We start from the raw sequence: 23,846 nt of genomic DNA on the forward strand, positions 1-23,846 counted from the left end.
TGTCATTATCCTTAACTATAAAAAAGGTATCTTAGGATGAATTTTAATTATTCTAATCTGTTTAACTAAAATTTTTCAAAAGATATAATCTCTATTTATGTGGTTAATTCTTAAAGAATCTTTCTATCAAGTAGACAATATGATATTAAATCAATATAGAAGACTAAGAAAAAGTACAGACACTTTTTTATATTATTACTTAATATTTGAGTAGGACTTAGAAAAGTGGGTAGTAAAAAATGACCATTAGAGTATCCTAAACTGTCTATGTCTTAAAAAAGTGTCTGGCAGATGCTGAATGATTGAATCCTCTGATAACTACATTTCACTCAGTCACAGTGCCAAAAAGTAAAATTCATGTACTCTGTATATCACAAGTAGGGAAGAGCAAATCTTTATCATACTTTAAACTTTTAACTATTGGCTTTTCAGAGACAATTCAGATTTGATACAGGCATTAGACATTTGCAGTTAGATCTAGGTTTTTATTTAGAGAAGATTGTATCTTCTTAAAGTACTTTCGAAAAAATGTCAAGTATGAATTTTAAATAATAGGTATTATAACAGTGTTAAAAATAGGTAATTATAGCTCTGTATAACTAAGAATGTCTAAATTGAATAAAGTATGGTACCAGGCCATGATGAATTAATCAATGCTGGAAGAAAGATTTGACATTCTTATTTAAATCTACTGATTTAAATGTTGAAGAGCACATGTGGAATGCTGTCATTTTTATTAATCAGAACTGACACTGAGATGACTTTCAAGACACCAATCAGTCACCAAGACCATTCTCAACATAAACTTCACTACCCAAGTGCTCCAGGTATGAATGGCTATGCTTTGTTTTTACATCTTTATCCAATTCACCAGGATATTAAAAAGTGATTATAGAATAAATAGAAAAAAGATGTGAGGGAGTAGTCATTTGAAAATACTTAAGGTTGGAGTTACATTATGTAAAACTGAAACAGGAATGTACAGAATAAAGGATAGCTAGTAAGGATTAAAAATCAATGAAAATTTGTGCATAAAGAGAAAGAACAAGAAAATTAGAAACAATGTTGAAAGAATTGTCTTGATAAATTCTTCTCTGTTGGTTAAGTAGAAGTCTAGTTCAAGTGATTTCAGGGTATTATAAGAAAGCAGAAAATAAAAACTAGTTTGTGATACTTCCACATAAAATTTTGGTTAAAACCAAGGCTTTACATGTTAACTACCAAAGGCACCTTACTTGATTAAACCCCCTTATTACTGGTTAAAAGATGAAAAAAGCAGATCAATCCATTTAGTTGAATAAAACTTCCTCTGAAACTGTATTTTCTTACTTACAATTTTACAAAATCTCTATATTGTGATGAAGTAATCTTTTTATTCTTAATACCTGTGGAAAATATAATGATTCAAAGAATGGAGAAGGAATCTTAAGAAAGTTTAGTCCTTTTCTTTTTATTGGCACCATTTGAAAAGGAGAATTCCTTAAACAACTTCAGTTGTGGTGATAGTAAATCCTAAAGATTTTTGTTCGTGGAATGATTCTTGCTTTCTTTTTCTCACATAAATTTAATTCCCTTGCAGTCAACTTTCAGTTACTTCTACCCAATCCTATGAATCAGAAACACCCAACCCCCACACTGTTATCTGTTCTCATTAATTATTTTACTGAGAAAAATCACAAATATGAAATGTATGGAAATGCCAAGAAAAAATATTTTGAAATTTTTAAACTAATAGTATTACTTAAATTTGTGGATTATGTATTTTTATTCTATACAAACTAGGACTGCAAATAAAAAGCAATACAAAACACAAACTCTTCTTTAAATCTTATAGTAAGCCAAAGGAAAAGATTGGCAAAGAGATAGTATTAATCATGACATTAATGATTAAACTTAATAAATAAGAGACATTAAATTTACTCAAGAAAAATGTCACATTAAAATTAGTTATTTACATGCACAGTTCAGAATCTTCACATTTCAAATACTTAATACAGTGTAGCTTTAGTTCTAAAGTAAACTTTGAAGGTAATTAAAGATAAAATGTGTGTCCTCAAGCCAATGTTGAAAGAGTTATAAAATGCAACAGGAACTTGGAAGTCAAACTTGATGACTTCCTTTCTCTAAAGGGAATAAAAAATGATTCCTCAGTACTTAGATTCACAGAAGTGTATGTTCTAGTTTAAGGCAATTTAGGTTAAGTAAATATTTGATCTTATCATATGATTTGGTAAAAAATTTTAAATTAACTTCTATGTGAAGAAAAATAATTTTATTCAACTGGACAATCATGTTTCCTGCCTCACCAAACAAGAAAAGAAGGAAGAAATTTTGAAAATTTAATCAAACAATTTAAAAATAAAATACATTTTATTGTATGTCAGCCTAATATTTGTAGAAGGAAAAAATGTTATTAAAACTTCCAAATGAAAAGTATTTAAAAAATAAAATTAGAGTCAATTTGTGTGTGTAGTTCAACTAGGAAATTCAGGCAGTACACTAAGTGGAGCAAGGAGGGTTACTTTGAGGTGATAGTTCAAATTTGAGTAAACTTCTACCCCTTATAGTACAGAAAGATTCTTAGCTGACTTTCTCATTGCTTGTATTTATCTTTTCCCCTTCTTTCACTGATTTTTTTTCTTTTTCAGTCCCTTCTAAAAAAGAATGGTAACTCATATTGTGTTCCTCCAACAGGAGCCAAGAATCCCTAAGAATTTTATGGGGAACTCCCAGTTGCTGGAACATAAGTTAAAATCTAGTAAATGAACTTATCAATTGAAAAAAATATAACATTGATGTTTATAGTCTTAATAGCCTGTAGTACAACATTAGTGCCACTTCCTTGATCATGCTAATGGAATAGACTAGACATTATTTCAATAACCACCTTAGTTCTAGTGCCAAGAGAACTTAACTTAAAAGGGCCTCATATTTATAACAGATAAGTGTGCACAACAGTTACATTTGCACTTGATTGAAAGTTACATTGCATTGTATGTCATTCTTTTGAGAGAATTTTACTTTTAGATTTATATTTTATTAAAAAAAATCAAAACAGCTGCTTTTAGTTTAAATCGTTTATTCTTGCTAAAAACCATGGCAGTCCAGAGACATTTTTCTATCAAGGTTTATCTCCACTTGTTAAAGTTTAGATAAGAGACTGCCAGATTTTCTGCTTCAAAAGAGATAAGAACAAATGTAACCACAGACTGCTCATTTATCATTAACATGTACGATTTTACAGAACAAAGTAAAAATGCATCTATTTCTGCTTAGAAAGAGGACACATTTGAAATAGACAAAAGAGAAGACATCAGATATTTTATTTCAACAGGTAGTGATGCAGGTTTTCTAAAAAGAAGAGACTACTTCATAACTAATACACTAATGACACTTTAAAAGATAATGTTTATAAATCAATTTTGAACTTCATTAGATTCTGGTACATTAAGGGTTTTTGGAGAAGATTGAATATTTTTAATTGATCACGCATTGTTACTTTAATGCTTAGGATTGAAACTGTGATTTTTCTATTCAAGATTTGAAAACAATATTTTTGTAATTCTTTTAAAAAATGTTTTAACCCATGCATAAAAATTGTACATATTTATAAAGAACCTCATGATGATTCAACACATCTATACATGTAATGTCCAAATCAAGCTAAATCTATCTATTTATCTCCTCAAACACATATCATTTCTTTTTGGTGAAAACATTTATTCCATTTTCCAGCTTTATTAAAAATATATATATATAGTATGTTGGACATATCTAAACACCCTACTTTGCATTAGGACCCCAGAACTTCTTTCCTCTCTCCATCTATAGGTTAGCCTGTGACAATCAACCTTTCTCCATCCTCTTTTCACTCTACAGCAACTGGTACCCTCCATTCTGTTTATAAGACCACTGTTTTTAGGCTCAGCATATTAGTATAAAGTGGTACTTGTCCTCCTGTGCCTGGTTTATTACACCTAACCTAATGTCCTCCAGTTCTGCCCCTGTCACAGATGACAAGATTTTAATCTTTGTAATAAACACTTTTATCTGCTTATCAGATAATGGACACTTAGGTTTGTTTTCATTTCTTCTCTTGTGGATAGTGCTACAATGAATATGGCAGTGTGAATGTTATATGATTCAGTTGACATATTGATTTCATTTTCTTCAGCTGTGTCCCTCAGATACCAAATAGTGGTATGAATCATATTGTTAGCTCTATTTTTAATATGTCTTAAGAACTTCCATTCTGTTTCCCATAATGGCTGAACTGATTCACATTCCCACCAACAGTGTATAAATGTTGCCTTTTCTCTATGTTCTTACCAGTACTTGTTATAATCTGTCTCTCTGATAAGTAGTCATTCTAATTGGAATAAGGTGAGATCTCATTATAGTTGTGATTTGCAGTTACCTGATGATCAGGGATGCACATTTTTTCATATAACCTTTTGGCTATTTGTATGTTTTCCTTTGAGAAATGTCTATTTAGATCTATTGTCCTATTTATAATTGGATATTTGGGTTTTTTTTTTTGTTTGTTTGTTTGTTTGGTTTGTTTTGCTTTTCCTCTGTGGAATTGAGTGAGATATATGCAATATTCATCAGGAGTACAGCTTGTAGCCAGGTGTGGTAGCACATGCCTGTAATCCCAGCAACTCCAGAGGCTGAGGCAGGATGATCTCAAGTTCAAAGCCAGCCTCAGCAACCTAGCAAGGCCTGAAGCAACTTAGCAAGACCATGTCTCAAAAAAAAAAAAAATTAACATTGCTGGGAATGTGGGTCAGTGGTTAAGCAAGTGCCCCTGGGTTCCATCCCTGGTACCAAAATATATATATATATTTTTTTTTTTTGTAAGTATTTTCTCCTATTCTGAAGATTGACTTTCACTTTGATGACTGGTGTTTTGGGGTTTGTTATAATCCCATTTTTCTATTTTCTGTTCTTTTATCTGCCTTTGGGATCCTTATTTTTATTTGTTCTTATTAGTTAGACATGATAGTAAAATGTATTTTGACATATTATACATATATGGAGTATAACTTCCCATTCTTCTGATTGTATATGATGTGGAATTAAATTGGTTGTTTTCATATATGAATATAGGAAAGTAATATCTGATTCATTCTACTATCTTTCCTATTCCCATTCCCCACTTCCCTTTATTACCTTTTGTCTAATCCAAAGTACTTCTATTTCTTCCCTATACCTACCCCCCTTATTGTGAGTTAGCAACCACATATCAAAGAGAACATTTGACCTTTGGTTTTGGGGGCTTGTTTCACATAGCATGACATTCTCCAGTTCCATCCGTTTACTGGCAAATGCCATAATTTCATTCTTCTTTATGGATGAGTAATATTCCATTCTGTGTGTCTATATATATATAGACACACACAATGGAATATTATGTAAATATTATATATATATAATATTTTCTTTATGTATTAATCTGTTGAAGGCACCTAAGCTGTTTCCATAGTTTAGCTATTATGAATTAAGTTGCTATGAACATTGATGTGGCTGCATCACTATAATATGTTGATGTTGAGTCCCTTGGGTATAAACCGAGGAGTGGGATAACTGGGTCAAATGTTGGTTCCATTAAAAGTTTTCTGAGGAATATCCATACATATTTCCATAGTGGTTCCACTAATTTACAGTTTCACCAGCAAAGCCACATAAATACAGTTTTCTCAAATTAGACAAAGACACCAAAACCATATATTGGATAAAAGATAGCCTTTTCAATAAATGGTGCTGGAAAAACTGGAAATATTTGTATTGCAAAATGAGATTAAATCTCTGTCTCTCACTCTGCACAAAACTCAACTCAAAGTGGTTCAAGAACTTAGGCACTAGCACAGAGACCTTGCGCCGACTAGAAGAAAAAGTAGGCCCAAATCTACATCATGTTGTCTTAGGAATCGACTTTGTTAATAAGACTCCTAAAGTGAAAAAAGTAAAATCAAGAATCGACAAATGGGATGGAATCAAACTAAAAAGCTTCCACAGCAAAGGACATGAGAATGTGAAGAGAGAGCCTATAGAATGAGAGAAAATCTTTGTCACCTGCACCTTATATACAGCATTAATCTCTAGGACATATAAAGAACTCAAAAAAAATTAATAATACCACCAAAAAACCCCCCAATAAATGAGAAAAGGAACTGAATACATATTTCATAGAATAAGAAATCAGAATGGCTCCAAAATATATGAAAAGATGTTCAAAATCTCTAGCAATTAGAGAAATACAAATTTAACTGCACTGAGATTCCATTTCACTTCCAGTCAGAATAGCAATTATCAAGAATACAAGTAGCAATAAATGTTGATGAGGATTTTGGGCAAAAGCTACACTGATGCATTGCCTTTGAGATCTTATTTAAAAAATCCTTGCTTATGCCAATTCCCTGAAGCATTTTCCCTTTGTATTCTTCTAGTAATGTTCATAGTTTCAGATCTTTAATCTATTTTTAATTTGTTTTTGTAACTAGTGACAGATAGGGGTCTAGTTTCTTCTGCATGTGCATATCTAATTTTCTCAGCACCCTTTATTGAAAAAACTCTTCTTTCTGCAAAATGTTTTCATAATACCTCTGTCAAAAATTAGTTGGCTCCTTAGCCCATTTATTGTTTGTTTGGGGGCAGGAAATTTGGTGGAATGAGATGGATATCATTACCCTAGGCACATGGATTACTGCACATATGGTGTGACACTACATTATGTACAACCATAGAAATAAAAAGTTGTGTTGCAATTGTGTACAACAAATCTAAATGCATTCTGCTGTCATATACACCTAATTAAAATTAATTAATTAATTAATTTAAAAAATCAGTCAGATACAGATGTGTGGTTTACTTTTAGGCTGTCTATTCTGTTCCATTGGTCTATGCATCTGTTTTTATGCCTATATCGTGATGCTTTATTTAGTATAGTTTTGCAGTATATTTTGAAGTCAGGTAGTGTAATGCCTCCTGCTTTGTTATTTTTACTCAAGATGCCTTTGGCTATTGGAAGATTTTTGTGGTTCTATGCAAATTTGCTTAAGACTATTTTTTCTAGTTCTGCAAAGAATGTCATTTGTATTTTGATGGGGATTGCATTGAATTGGTACATCACTTTGGATTTTATGGACATTTTCACAGTATGGATTCTTCCAATACATGAGCACAGCAAATGTCTATACCCCAATATAGCATCCTTTTTTTATTTAGCCATTATTATTTTCATGCACTTACTGAAATATTGAGCAAAATAACTTTTGCAAAGTATTTTGTAGGTTATTTAGGTATGGCATGCGCAGTGGATTAAAAGACAAAAATCAACAAGAGTGAATTCCATGGTGGGGGGAATACAAAGATACTAGTAATTAAAATGCTGTATGATAGAGACTATGGGAGAAAAATGATGAAGTAACTTATGGACTAATAAGAGTCATCAAGAGAGAAATTAGAAGCTGGAACCTGAATAATCAGGATCATTCCAAATAGAAAATGATAATGGGAGAACACATTGTATATAAGGGGGCATAAGAAAATATCCTAATCACAAGAGGATATTAGTAAAAGGAGATAGTATGACTTGGTCACACATCATCAGTTGTTTGAATGGTCTGGTATGAAACACAGGAAATAGAGATTTGGGCCAGGTTCATAGAGGAAATTTACTTGAAGCATTCACAATATTGTATGGTATATTTATGTCATGGAAAATAGGTCAAAATGGCTAAAATACATATCTTTGGACAAGAAGAAAAAACAAAGCAAAGAAAAAGATTGGAGAGATGTATATTTACCAAATTGAGACTAAAAGTCTTGTATATTGTGCTAAAATATTTCTGGTTTTACCTTGGTCAGTGAGAGGCCACTAAAGACACTTGAGCTGGGAAATGGTGTTGTAAGTTGCATCATTTGAGATAACTAAAGTGATTCTGGATTGTACAAGAATATAAAAGAACTGAATTATATAAAGACCAAGGGTTGTTTAATTTGCTTCCTAATCACCCTTCTTCCATATTTTAATGAAAGCACGCTCTTTGCTTCCCTGTTCAGGGACCAAAGGGCATCATATCCTGGCTAGATTATTGCTATGATTTGGATGTGGTTTGTTCCCACAAAACTCATATTGAATTGGTGCTAACATAGCAATGTTGGGAGGTGTGGTCTTTGATAGGAATTAATGTGATTCTCAGGAGACTGGATTAGTTCTTGTGGCAATGGATTAGTTGTTTAAAGAGTTGGTTGTTATGAAATGTCTGGCCACCTTTATATCTTCGTCTCTTCAACATGTGCCCATTTGCTTTTCTGTTTTGACCACAATGTATGTTCATCCCTCTCCAGAAGCAAAACAGATACAGCTATACAATCTATATCTTTCAATCTCGATGTAAATCTCTTTTCTTTGTAAATTACCTAGTCTCACGTATTATTTTATAACAACAGAAAATGGACCAAGGCAGTTAATTATATGTGTTAATAGTAATATCATCTATTCCTATCTACAGGAAAATGACTAGAGTGGATATGTATAACTTACGGAGAAAATTAACATTTATCCCAATATTTTTTTTTCAGATACTGCTGCTAAAGAACCTTATTTTTACATAGAACTACTTGTAACTTTCAAGACAGTCTGGTAGGAATAACTGGCCTAAAAATTATAGATAAGAATTGAATAGAGGTAGAGAGATATTGATCTCTAATAGAATTTTATCTTCATATCCAATCTTCTCTAAGACCAGCTTCATCTCTTTTGCCATAAGAATAAAATCCAGCCAGCTCACTGGGAGTTAGGGACTATGTAGAGGAATATTAACTCATCCTAGGCACGTAGCAACTGATCTGCCATCCTACCTCAAATACTTACCTACCCCAGTCAAGATTATCCAAAATCAGCCCCCATCTGCAGAATTATTCACCTAAACATAGATTTACAAAGGTAAGTACATTTTTATAATGTTACATTCCATGAAGAATTTATGATATTTCTGATGCAGCATTATTATAATTGATATAATTAGACAACAAATTTCTCCCTTTTGAATAATTTAGCAGGAGTTGAGATTCTGACACACTAAATGAATTTTCCTATAGCCCGTTAAGAAGTTATTTCAATAGTCTAGGTAAGATGATATGGACATAGCCTGAAATACCATGCTAGGCACAAGACTTTACCATTAAAAATAAATTTGAAATTGGCACAGTGGCATATGCCCATAATCCCAGCTACTCCAGAGCCTGAGGCAGAAGGATCACAATTTCTAGATCAGCCTACCCAATTTAGTTAGACCCTGTCTCAAAATAAAGAATAAAAAGGGCTGAGGATGTACTTTAGTGGTAGAGTTTCTCTAGGTTTAATACCAGTATTGATTTTTTAAATTAGAAAACCTAAAACTATTTTTTAAAAATTCTACATGGATAATGCATATAATTTTTTATATAATTGGATGTACTTTGAGAATAAGGGAGCATAATTAAAAACGATGCTAAGATTTCAATCTGCAAAAGTTGGCTGGCAACTAAAATGCAGAATAAAGAAGCAGAACAAAGAACTTAGCATTTAATATTTCAAATGATTATAGAAAAGTCAAATAAAATGGAGTTTATAATGAAAACTTTGGGTTTGATAATGAGTATGGCATGGTTGAATTTTCCAAAGCAATTTCAGTGGAAACATAAGAGATATTGAAATCTAAAAGTATTAACAATAATTATTACATTCTAAAATTCTACTTAAAGGTACATATGTGCATATAATTTGAAATTCAGAATGCATATGCCTTTTCTCATTCCTGTGTTCAACATTTATCTTATTGCATGCATTTGCCTCATTTATTACTTTGAATGAGGATACAGTCTCTGATCATATTCCATTGAAGGGAATATAGTGTGAACATATACATGAAACACATCAAAAATTATGAAGGAAAACACTTAAGAAAAAATATAACACCACATTATCATAGAAAGAGAAAGATTCAGCTCTGCCTTTCACAAGGTATCCTAAGATATATATATTGGATATATATATATATATATATATATATATATATATATATATATATTGGATTTTGAAGCATTAATTTAAACTCTCCATTTGAATAAGCAAAATATATGACCATTTAGACAAAAGAAAAAAACTTGCTGGAATGAATGCATGGAGTTGCAAATTGTATAGAATGTGATCAAGGAAATCTCAACAGGTTGATGGAGCACAAAGTGTGCTGGGACAGTTGCCATCTTTGGAGCTGGGACAAGGTCAGGGGCCAGATCATGAAGAGCTTTGTGTTTTCCTCAGTTTGGGATCTGTCCTATTAAGAAGCCTAAGAGCAAAAGATACTTAAGGTCAGGGTAACACAGGATCAAATTTTTATTTAGAAAGATAACTCAGAGGATAGTTTGGACTGTGAAAAACAAAATAAGGATTGAGAAACTAGATGTCCAGATAACTTATTTTCCTAACATCAGTCATTCCCAGAAAAACAAGACTTTTTGCATATAGATGTATTACTTATACATGTCTTCAATTATTGCTTTACTATATATTGGATTGCTTTAAAACTCAAACTACTCATTCAGAACAAAGAGTCACAATCTTAGAATAAATAATTTTATTTTTATGGTTTATCCTCATGGGGCATTTAATATAATCTTCTGTATACTTACGCCAAAAGAATGACTTGAAAAACTGTGCCCTCTGTCATCAGTGGTAATGAAAAAGAGGGGACGGACTGAGAGACACTAAGAGATTCACCAATGCCTGATAACTGATTGGGCAGTGAAGTTAAAAATAGCTGACTTTATATTATGTGCTTTACATTATGTGCTTATCAGGTGCTGAACATTATTGTAAGCAATTTTTATGTGAGAATGGGGTGAATTCTTTCCATTTTATGGAATTATCCACATTTCATAGATGAGAAAGAGACATAGTCTGGTTTTTCATCCCAATACATTTATCTAGAACCTTAGCTGTATAGACTAAGGAAAGATTCAATATCCTTATAAATATAGAAACATTAATTGGATGCTGGGATTTTGATGGTGTTTTGTGATATTAAATCCAGAGTCAGATAAATAACCACATTCTCCTCTGCTAATCAAAACTAATTACTTTGTACCACTACCGCAAGAATTCCACTGTGGAATTATTCTTTAACATGGCAGAAAATTGAAGTTCTAGTAACAATTAAGAGCTGATTTCATATCCTTAAACAGAACTTTTGAAAAACTTGGGTTGGAATGTACTGTGTGGGAATTTCACCTTCTGCCCTTCTATCTGTATTTTTCAGTTATTGATAAGTACACATTGGGTGCCTACTCTGTGACAAGTACTAGGGTTACAGGATTGAAAAGCCAACTCTCCACCCTCATGGAGTTGATAGTCTAGTGGACAAAAGAGAAACAATTAGAAAATAAATTAGAAATTTAGAGTATTGGATGACTTGGAGTGTTTTAGTCAGCTCTTTTGCTGCTGTAACTAAAAGACCTGACAAGAACAATTTTATAGGAGGAAAAGTTTATTTGGAGGCTCACAGTTTCAGAGGCCTCAGTCCATAGAGAGTTGGCTTAATTCCTTGGGTCTTAGGGTGAGGAAGAACATCACAGCCAAAGAGTGTGGTGGAGAGCAACAGCTCACATGATGATTAGGAAGCAGAGAGAGAGAGAGAGAGAGAGAGAGAGAGAGATCTCCACTTGCTAGATATAAATACATATTTAAAGCCAAGCCCCCACTGCCCCACCTCCTTCAGTGACACCCTGCTGGCCTTCAGCTACCACTCAATTAATCCCCTGATAGAATTAACTAACTGATTGGGTTAAGGCTTTCATAACCCAATCATTTCTCCTCTGAACCTTCTTGAATTGTCTCATACATAAGTTTTTGTACATCTAAACCATAACATGGGGAAATAAATAAATCAGTGAAAAGTGATAGGGACAGTCTGAAGCTTTGGGGTATGGTTTGTGATGGGGTGTACAAGAGAAGGTCTCCTTTAGAGCTTTGCATTTTTGACAATGATCTGAATTAAATAAGTCATGAAATAGCTGGAGAAAAATATTATGCAGAGGGAATGGAGATAGAAAAGCCCCAAGGTGTGGATAAGCACGGGCAATGTGTGTTCAGAAGGGTGAAGTGGAGAAAGAGAGCTAAAAGACTTTGCCAGGATCCATAATGAGGAAGCAAAAGAGAAATAACTGGTCAATGGTGATTGCAGTTTGAGTCATAGTGACTTTATTTGCAGTTTATTGTATTTTTGTAATATCCTTGAGCTCTGATCAAGCAGATAAGCAGCTACATCCTCCTTAAGGAAAAGCTAGGATGGTTTTAACAGAATAATATATGGGATGAGAAAGTGTTTAAAACTGTTCTCCCCAACAGTTATTTTAATCATAGAGTAAATAGCTCATGCACACATCTGTAGTATTTCAAATCATTCTAAAAATAAAGCTCATATTATACTTATATACAAATCTATTTTTTACTGTTATGGAATATTTGAAAGCAGGAAGTTTATTTTTTAATTTAACTTTTTTATTTTTATTTTTTTATTGGTTGTTCAAAACATTACATAGCTCTTGACATATCATATTTCATACTTTAGATTCAAGTAGGTTATGAACTCCCATTTTTACCCCGTATACAGATTGCAGAATCACATCGGTTACACATCCACATTTTTACATAATGCCATATTAGTAACTGTTGTATTCTGCTACCTTTCCTATCCTCTACTATCCCCCCTCCCCTCCCCTCCCATCTTCTCTCTCTATCCCATCTGCTGTAATTTAATTCTCTCCCTTGTTTTTTTTTCCCCTTTCCCCTCACAACCTCTTATATGTAATTTTGTATAACAATGAGGGTCTCCTTCCATTTCCATGCAATTTCCCTTTTCTCTCCCTTTCCCTCCCACCTCATGTCTCTGTTCAATGTTAATCTATTCCTCCCGCTCTTCCTCCCTGCTCTGTTCTTAGTTGCTCTCATTATATCAAAGAAGACATTTGGCATTTGTTCTTTAGGGATTGGCTAGCTTCACTTAGCATAATCTGTAATTTAACCTAATTTTTAAAAAAATTTCTTAAAAGACAATGTTGCCCAGGCTGGCCTTGAATGCACAATCCTCCTTCTGCAACCTCCTGAGTAGCAGGAATTACAGGCATACCCCACCATACCCCTCTAAGACAGGAAGTTTAGATCCCATAATAATCAATTAATAATAATTTTTATCTTTGGTACAAATGATTAAATTCAGGGGCACTTAACCTGAGTCACATCCCTAGCCCTATTTTGTATTTTATTTAGAGACAGAGTCTCACTGAGTTGCTTAGTACCTCGCCATTGCTGAGGCTGGCTTTGAACTCAAGATCCTCCTGCTTGCTGAGCTGCTGGGATTACAGGTGTGTGCCACCACGCCACCACACCCAGCTTAATAATAATTTTGTTAGAGTTTTCTTACTTAAATGTAATCTTATTTCTAATGAAGTATTGAATTTCAGTTTATAGAAATCAATACCTAATTTGAAAAGAATTTCACAACAGTATAAATATGCATACAACCAGTACTGTTGCTCATAAGAGGCAAACAACTTCCAAATAGAGAATGTTATTCAAATGAGTTTCTTTTTTCTCCCACTAGAACGATTCTGTTCCTAAAATCATAAAACAGGGTGCTTATAAAAACTAGCCAAAAACAGTTCAAATGTCATCAAAAGCCAAAAAAGGGGGCGGGGGACTAAAATGACTTTCCAATGTTGGTTTTACCAGAAGTAGAATATAAATGGAAAAAGTGTAGAAGTCACTTAATAGTTTAATGGAAAAATAAAGGCTATGCATACAAATGTATTCAAGTACTATCACAATCATTTTCTCGCCTTTAGTGTTTTTGCTTTATCTTGTTTTGTTTGTGCTAGGGATAGAATAAAGGGCATCATGCATGGAGTGCTCAACTAATGATAGATCTTCCCAGCTCTATCACTTTGCTTTTTAACCTTTTGAAGCAAAACAACAACAACAACAACAACAACTTCTTTTTTAAAAAATCAAGTTATATCTAACTTATGTGATAGAGGAACAAAGTTCACACAACTTCAGACACATGGTAGGTGTTCAATAAATATTTTTACCACCAATGAGTTTTGTTCAGAGAGTTGTTATGAAGATACAAAATAATTTATACATTTAAAATTGCTAGTATAAATTTTGGCATATTATCAACACAATGTTTCGTTTCCTTTTACTTTTAACTGTAATAAGTGAGCGTTTGATGTTTTTAAAATGAGAAATGGCAAAAAAAGATACTCATTTTGAAGTGCATTAAGGAAATCTTGTGATTTAATACTGCCATTGATGAAAAAAGAGGAGATAATAAAATTATGTGATATCAATTTAGACAAAAAAATAGATAATAGTTTTCAAATGGAATGTTGACCTTGATGTATACAACGAACATAGAGAGCGACTTCAGATACAGGGGATGGAAATGATGTATATATGTAACCATGAAAGTTGTTCATGATTTACCATTGGGAGTGAAAAACAAACTGCAGAACAGTATCTGTAGGCTGATCACATTTTAGTGAAGAAAGCTTACGTTGTTAAATAAATACAGTACTAGTTAAATGATCTATGCCAAACATCTCTCTGATGATGTGTTGTTTTCAGTTTTACCTTAGATTGTTCTGTATATTTGGCATTTTCATAATTATAAGCATGCACTTCAGTTTTATTATATATACAGAATAGACTTTTCACACACACACACACACACACACACACACCTCACCAAGCTATTTATCTATTTTATACTAAGGCAATATACAAGAGATAGCATAAAAGAACAGCAGTAACTACTTTTACAAAGGACCCTTGCACACTAAAATGCAAAGAGGAAGTGGCAGCTTTGCCTTAATGAAGATGAAGCTGACATTGAGGAAGTCCAGGGAAGGGTCACCAAGGAGACGGGTCGAGCTATGCCTGCACTTTGCTCACCGACTACCAGCCGTCCTAGCTGCTGTGTAAGTACAGCAGGGGCAATCTGTGAGGCTTAAATTTGAGTAAACAAACATAAATCTCCCCGTTTGTTCCACACAGAATTAGAAGTGAAAAGGTTGGATCAAGGACGATGATGATAAATAACATCAAATTAAACTTAGCATATCACATCTAAAGCAACACGGGATATAATTTCAGACTCCAGCTAAAATTAAGAAAGTTTGTGTCATTTTGAAATGATAAAGGTATTATATTATGAAATGGATTAATATGGAGTCATAAAGAGTCTCATCCTGGGTTGCACAAAGTAATGCTGGGATAGCAGGATATTGCTATTAATGCCATTTTTCATGTACATGAGAGTTCAGATTTTTTTAAACACTTTATGTACATTTTTATATTTATGAGCATTATGTTTTCTGCTTAGATGAATCTCAAGACTGACAGGGAACATTTGGAAAAACACAAACTAAAATATCCTACTTATCCAATATATTATGTTTAATTATTTTTCTTCCCTCAATTACATCTTGTTTTTTTAAGAGCATCCATAGAACCCCTACCCCTAAATCCTACAGGCCTTATTTTATTTCTCTATTAAATGTGTGCATACATATATCAAAATGTGACAAAATTTAGTAAAAAGTATAGAGAATAATTTAAAATCACTCCTTTGCCTATAATCTTATGACTGTAGATGTTATCATTTGGTTTCATGCCATCAGTAGTTTTCTTGTTCACTTTTATTTCAACTTTCTTATAGTAGACAAAAACATTAGAATTCCAGTTGTACCTGGAAGTCAAAGCTAAAGAAAGTATCTTTTATGAAGACACTGTTCTTCATGAAGAAACCAAAACTCAATGAGCCAGAGAACAAGCCACTGATGATGCTTCAGTGACACTTAAATTCTCTTACTTTGTTAATGAAAAATTAAATTCATGAATCCTTCTTTTGAAGGCGTATTGGTTTTACATATAAAGAATTTCAGAAATCATCGTCTCTTTATTTTAATTCAATGATTCTTTTTTTTTTCTGGATCTGTTAATAAATAACAGGAGATTTCAGCTTCCTTAAAGCACCTCTTTTTGTTTCAATGAAGTAGATTTTGGGGACAAAATTGGGAAAATGCATTTTAAATTGTATGATTTAAACTTTGTTATAAAGAGTATATAAAATATGTCCAGGGAGTCTAAAGGCCCCTCAAATTTTAGAGAGTTACTCTTAGAAACTGTGCTATGCCCAAATATTTGTGGAAGATTATATTGACTCTCACTGATGCAGGCTTGGCCATGTCACTCTCAATAACGAGCTAGACAGGGAAGTGATGCTGATTGCCCCCAGGCAGCTGTTTTAGGTCCCCTCTGCAATGGAGACTTGTAGTGGTCCAACATGAGGCTTTTCCATCAAACTGAGTGAGCAGTTTCCTAACAAACTTCTCTGACCTACAAAGCTCTCTATACATAAGTAGCCCCTGTCCATTTCCAACCCAACCTCTGGATCTCTTCCACCACTCCCAAATTCATCCAGACACGCAGACCTGTTGCTTTCAAATTCTCCAAACATGTATCACTCAATCTCCTTTATCCTTACCCTCCTTCCCCAGGGAGAATGGCTTATTCCTCTTCCTGTTTTCTGTTTCTACTCAAATATGATCCTCATAAAGAAAAAGGAACTTCCCTAATCATAGATCTAATACCTCAGGCTCTTTCTCTGATTTATCTTCCTACTTTGGGGGGATCTAATTTGTAAAATAATTGTTTTCATTATTTTTAAAAATTTGTTTACATATCTTGCCTGAGTTATTCCCTGCTATATTCTTAATGCTTACGAACTTACCTGACACATAACATATGTTCAATAAGTACATGCAAGTTAAATTAATGAATATTATAACTTAGAACTGGGCTGAATTTCACATTTGTGAATAAATGGTTTCTTATTTTGCTGCAAGGAATTTCCATAAACATTAACAAGCAGAAAATGAACTAACTCCCTAAAATAAATACTTGAAACCAAGGAGGCAGAAAACTCAGAGTCAGCAACACCATTAGCATATGTGTCAAAATAAAGGTTTTAGCTAATGCATTCCAATGTTATAAAAGAATGAAAAATAAGTACAGGTCATAGTGTAGAAAGATATAAAATCTGTTGTAAAGAGAACAGATTGGATGTTTATCACTGAATACATATCACGATGTCTGCTCCTTTTTGTTATCTTGTTGGTAAAATGAAAATATAAAGATTAGTTTAAGGATTAAATTTGAAATCTGTATTCACTACTTTGGATAGCACTTATCACATGGAAACCACTCAATAAATATTGGCTATTTAATATTAACTAAATATGCTTTGAATTTTGGATATTTTGCATATCATTATTTGGAAACAACCTAATTATAAATATGTTCCAAATAGGAAGTCTATTGAACAACAAAAAAGTAGACATTACATTAGTTACACACTTCAAGAATTTGACAACCATAAACTAAACTCTTTCCTACTGAATATATGGATCCCATAAAAGAAATTCCTCTAGAACAATAGGTATGAGTAGTGATTTTTAAATATTGCCTCTTTAAATCACAGGTATATAAATATGTTTAATTTAATTTGAAGCAGTTGCTAGGAAATGCATAAAAAGTATCATTCCAACTTTCTTTCCTGTATAAACTCTAACTCTCATAATTATCCAATACATCATCAAATCACATGAGTGTTACTTGAAGTACTCAGGACCAGATGTTAAATATAGTTTTGTCTTCCTAATTTTAACAAAATATTGTTTAGTTTTTTTCTTGTTCTTTTTTGAAACACTGATTGATTGCACATTTTCTTCCCACAAAGTATACAAAGTTGGTTACAGAAAAGTACATACAATAAAAAATAGATTTGCATTAAAAAATGAAATTTCAGGACTACCATTAGATGAAAACAGTAGAAAAGGAAGACAGAGAAATTTAGGGATGTGAGGGTTTTTTGGCAAATATTCCCACACTCACTTTGGATCACTGGGAATATTTACTTGAGTGTTTTCCAGATACCTACTTGTCCCTTTATATAACTTGACCCTGTTATTTAAATAAAGTGCTATTGTCCTTAGGTGAGTTAAATAATTGTTTAATTCACTGCTGAAGTATTATAATAACACCACTCTTTTTACCTTCACCATCTATGCCTTGCTACAAAAGGAAGACTGTGTGCTAGGTTTTCTCCTCAAAAATACGAACAATTCTAAGTTGTTGAGAAGGAAAGAAAAGACAGTTTAAAGTTTTTCTGTGAGAAAGTAAATCTCTTTTATAACAAGAGTTTGCTGTGTTTCCCTAAAGTAGAGTCATTTGGGCACTTGGAGCCTGAATTGTGGTCAGTGGAGCATGAACAGAAGAGCCAGTCTTGGGCTCAGAGATGTGTGCACTTCCTGCCTTACTTCCTCTTCTGGCTGCCTGAGTCACAGACTTGAAGGCAGGAACTCTTGAAGACATTTTGGACATAAAATGGAGCTGAGTGTTGACAACAATGCAATCACAAAACAGACTCCAAGTCTCTGCTGACCCCTGAAGTTACCATGCCAACTCTGGAATCCTATCTCCAGACTGCTTTTATGTGAAAAAGAAATTATTGTTTTGAATTTTTACCAGTTGTAGCCCAACCTGATTCTAATTGATACATCCACATCCATGGTATTTTCTTTTATATTTATAAACAAAATAACATACAAATACATTGCAAACAACAACAAAAACTCACAAAGGTATCGATGGATTTCCTTAACATCTTGGAAGTGATGTTAGTATCTGGAGGGGAATTTAAAGTAAGTCAACTACTGCTAGAAACCTAAGATAAAACCAAGGGCAGTTATTTTTACAGGCATTTATATATACATTGTTTTAAACTCCATTTTATGGGAGGGAAGGCCAAGATATCAGAATCCATGGTCCAATGGTAAACACCTGTTTCCCTGCAGTTAGTGAGCGCACTGAGTTAGTTCTGATGTAGAAGCGGAGCTCCAAAGCCAAAGGACCAGCTGTGAGAGCAACATTTCCAGTTTTATATGCAACAGTTTTCAAGCACTAAGTAGACTAAGCCCAATAAACAACTACATAGCTGAAATCCTTTTGCCTGGGGGAAAATGGGTTCCTTAAGGATACCCATGTAAAAACAGATGAAAGAAATCTAGAGCAATGTTTTTCTCCCAGACAATGGGGGTGCTAAGAACTGAACAAGAAAGGCAGGACCCAGCCAGCCAGCTGGTCAGGATAAAGGTCAAGAAAATAGCTACATCTCAACTGAAAATGCAAGTTGGATTTAGCAACAAATGGAGGAGAGGGTAGGCGAAACTATTTCAATAAGACAGAACACCATGAAAGTTATTGAAGCAAAAAAAAAAAAGGGGGGGGGGAGAAAAAAAATCAAAATACAGCAATATTCTCTCAAGGAACTACCGAGACATCTCTTTGCCCCAAGCAGAACTGACAAGGAGAAAGAAGTGAGGTTGACCTCTAAGGTCACTCAGAAGTTTCATCTCGACCCTGGCAGATGGAGACTCATAGCATATAGAATGGGCTGTCTTTTTCAAATACGCCTTTTAAATGAATCCTGCTAATAGCAGAGACAAGGACAGATTAAGGGAGAATCAATTTGAATTTAAACTTTTAGGACACCGAGGCAGTGGAGATAAATAATGAGGGTTTCAAACAGAGTGAAGGAGGCACAAAGGAGGAAGAAGGCATAATTCAAAAGAATAATCAGAAGCACCAGGGGATCTGGGCCATGGAGGAGTGGGAGAAGAATAAGATAAGCCAGAGCTTTTAAGGATTCAGGGGTCCAGTTTTGGTGATTACTACTGCAATTGAAATAGAAAAGAGCACATATTAGAAACAACCCAGCATCAGGAGGGACACAAGTTGATCTGGGTTTGGGAGATATTATTTGAAGTACCTATTAGACGTAGAGGTGGAGAGATTATACAGGAGTTTGTCTTTCTGAGCACACCTCTTAAAAACATTTTGGACTCCAAATACACCGAACTCCAGGCATAACAGTATAAGAAGGGACCAAAACATTCAGCTAACTGAATGCAGGCCACTTTATTGTGATGTTAAAAAAAAAAAGATTTTTCCAGTTTGTCTTTATTGTCACAGAAAAGAACACACAAGTCAAGATAATGCAGCTGTACATTACTGATGACCAGCTGAAGTGATAAAACTTCCACTGTTCACTATACTTTATTTCTTGACAGAAAGAGACTGCCCCATTTCCAGAGGGATCATTAGACTAAGTAGAGCAATTTTCATGTTTGTAGACATGTGAACATCTTGAGAATACTCCTGATGTTCTTTGCTACCTGGAGACAGAGTTTGAAGATTTAAACTGAAGAATTAAGGTGGCCAAGGAATACATAAATCATGTTCATAACATTGGGAACTCAAAGTACTATTTAGGAAGCCTTAATCCTAACATATAACCATGTATTGGGGGAACTCCAAGCTAGAGTTTCAAACTCATCTATTCAGAACACATCTTCTCTGAGGTTACACGACCACACTGTACCCTGGCTGCATATGAGTAAGTGAAATAAATCTGCACACAAAGCCATTTTCTAAAGCTGTTTTGACAAACAAATTGCCTCTGCAGGTCAGGAGCTCTTGCAGATTCTGCATTGGTTGGCCCAGGCAGGGTTATTTTTCCCGGGAGCTATAAGGACAGCCCTGTACTCGTTACTCTATTTTATACTAATGCATGTTAGCTTGTGCTATTCATTGCTTATTCTTTGCTCTGCATTTCAACTCCATTTCTGCCAACAAATCATCTCTCCAGGTTCCCTCTATGAGGGCTCTTTCCCAGTCAGGAAGGAAATCAGATCACAAATGGAGTTAGGGAAGGAAGCCAAATGAAGATCTACCTTGGCTTGCTACTTGTGTAGGAGTTTGCTAGGACTGCACCTGGATTGGCTGTCTGTCCAGAACTGAGTCCAGATATTTTTAGGTTGGTTAGTCCATTTTGTGCTCCTATAATGGAATGCCTGAAACTGGGTGATTTATAACCAACAGGAATTTGTTGATTTATAATTCCAACGGTGTGGAAGTTTAAGATCGAGATACCACATCTGGTGAAGGCCTTTTTGTTGTGTCATAACATGGCAGAAAGTGAAAGAGGGAGAGAGAGAAGGAAATCACTCCATTAATCCATGAATCACAAAGGCAAAGCCCTTGTGACCTGATCATGTCTTAAAAGTCCCACTTCTTAACACAGTTGCATTAAGGATTAAGTTTCCAACACAAGAACTTTGGGGGATACATTCAAAATATATCAAACTGTAAGGTAAGGTAGATTGGATCTCTGCCTTTTCTCAGGCAGTATGACAAATTGTTTTAGTCATTATTTTCAAAATTTTTTTGAAGTACTGTAATTATTTCAATATTCTATTTAATATTTCAGTATTATATATTTTATTTATGTGATCTCTGTTTAAAAATAAGTGAATAAGAAAACCAAGGTTTTGAATTTAAAAAGTTATAGGTGATGTTTCCAAGAATGTCTCTAGCTGTGTGACCCTGGATGAGTCATTATAATTTTTGGATCTCTCTTTATTCTTTGTAAAACAAAGAGGTGATTTTTAACAACTATCAAAGTCTATGATTTCATGTAACAATTTGAAAAGTGACCCCAAATAATTGATTATAATTTCCTTTGAAGGTGTGTCTCTCTTGCAAAAAACACCCTTATTATATGAGATCCCCTCTGGGATCTTCAATAAAGGCAGGAAACATTACTGCTTTTCTTTGTTTCAGAATAAATTATGAGCTTTGTTATCCATTGGAGCCCCTAAGAATTTTGAGCATTACAAGTTTCTTCACAGTTCTTAGTATTTCTATCTCACAAGTTTTGTTGCTTTTCTTTGTCAAAAGCCATATGCCTCATCCCCCATCAAAGATAAAGGAAACTCCCCTGCTAAACTGGCCTTAACCTGCTTTTACCTCCAAAGGAAGGGAGCAGCTTGTGTTTCTATCCTTCATATTTGATGACCAGGAAGCCAGGCTCTTGCAACTGATGTATCACAGAGCTTTGAGCAAGGCCTGCTTGAAAAGCAGTATGACCTCTGAGTAGCTTCTTGCTCATATCCTGTCTAGATGATGGCAGCGTTTTCTTGTTTAAATGGGTTTTCCCAAATCTTCCTACTATTCTAGAAAAGAAACAAATCAAATTTTCAGAGGACAGGATAGAACAAAGGGGTCAAATAATTAAAATTGAAAATCCACCCCTAAATGTGCTCCTATTACCAGTTATTTGAACACTTCCTTTTCTTTCAAGTGGATATAGTCATAGAACCTGCCTGTGTGAGGTTGAAAGGATGATTAAAAGAGAAAAAACAGAACCTGGCAAATAGTAAATGCTGAATAAGTATTACATTATCAGATCATTTTCAAATATAATTAAAAACTTAAGACTACAACAAAATATTTGTCAGTCTCATACCAGGAAAAGAAAGTTTTATTTAATTTCATCTCTAAAATTGATTATGTTCTATCAGAGAAATTACCTTATTCCCTTGATAATAAATGCATAAATCTTCTGACTCTACTAAAGGAGTGAGAAGATTTAGGGAACTGTAAGAAAGGAGCAGTAAGATTTAAAAACTTAGAATCTGGAAAACTCTAAGAAAGGAGAAGATTAAAGAAAAGGAACTCTTAGCTAAATAACTGGTAACATGATGGAAATATTCATAAAATGAAAAAAGAGAATATTTGAATTTTCAGGATTTAAGATTATATTAATCTTCAAAGCTTAAGAGATAATGAGTCAAAAAACATGATAAAATGATGCTATGTGCTTCAGAAACTGTTTTCATTTTTCAGTTAACACTCTGATTCCTGTTTCATACCTTTCTTCTAGACTTGTCTGTATTTACCAAAAGGGTCAGAGTCAAGTTTTAATTCCTACTGTATTCCCAGTACCTAGCACTCTCATAGTAAGTGCTCAATAAATACATACGGATTTAAAGCAGAAATATATGAGAGAAGCTAGTAGAGTATTACCTCCCCAGTATTACCATCAAAGGAACTTGTGGATATTGAAGAGTTAACAGAAGGCAGGAATTATAATATAGTTGTATTTTAAAACTGAAAAAAAAATCCTGAAAGCATAGTTACTTATACACTCTATTTTTAAATGAGTGTAGACTGGGATCCTAATTAGAATAAGATATAATCCATGTTTGTATAAATATGTCTAAATAGACTCTACTGTCATGTACAACTAAAAAGAACAAATTAAAAATATTCATGTGTGATAGCATTCCTAACCAGTATTGAGAAATAAATATTTGCAAATGTAGCCATAGCCCTTTTCTCATGGAGCTTACAATTTTATTTAATTAGAAGAGATAATATTATATATAAATTATATATATAATTATACATGCACATACATATACATATATGTGCAGATGACAATTCAATGAACTGAGTAAGTATGCTGAAATAGAAGGGCATCATCTTTGGAATGTGTAACCGGGTCAGCAGGGTGGGATAGGGATAATTGGTATCTTTTAAACTGAAAGATGAACGAGGTATTAGTCAGGCAAAACCTGTAGGTGGGGGAATAATTCTAGGCAAAAAAAAAAAAAAATAGCAGATGTGAAGGTTTTAGGGAAAGAAATAACTTATCCTGTTCTCAGAAATGAAAGTTTCCAAAGAAGCTGGGACATAGTGGGCAAAAGGAAGCGGTGAACAGTCAGAGGCAATTCATATGGATGTTGGTCAATGGAAAAATACCGAAGGATTTTAAATGGGAAAATCACATAGAGTTACATTTTAAAAAAGCATAATCTAAAAAATGGATAAAAGA

The 23,846-nt window shown here is 33.7% G+C and overlaps 1 protein-coding gene across 1 annotated transcript in view; it reads right to left on the reverse strand.

Moving 5' to 3' along the window:
- Window positions 1–17,487: 17,487 nt before the first annotated feature.
- Window positions 17,488–23,846, reverse strand: part of Hgf (hepatocyte growth factor) — a 91,405-nt gene continuing 85,046 nt past the window's right edge. The window contains exon 19 of the mRNA XM_048786231.1: window positions 17,488–17,499. The gene's annotated coding sequence lies outside the window, so the exon portion shown is untranslated. The remainder of the gene's footprint in view (window positions 17,500–23,846) is intronic.

Source organism: Marmota marmota, unplaced genomic scaffold, assembly GCF_001458135.2.
Source record: "Marmota marmota marmota unplaced genomic scaffold, marMar, whole genome shotgun sequence".
Taxonomy (NCBI): domain Eukaryota; kingdom Metazoa; phylum Chordata; class Mammalia; order Rodentia; family Sciuridae; genus Marmota; species Marmota marmota.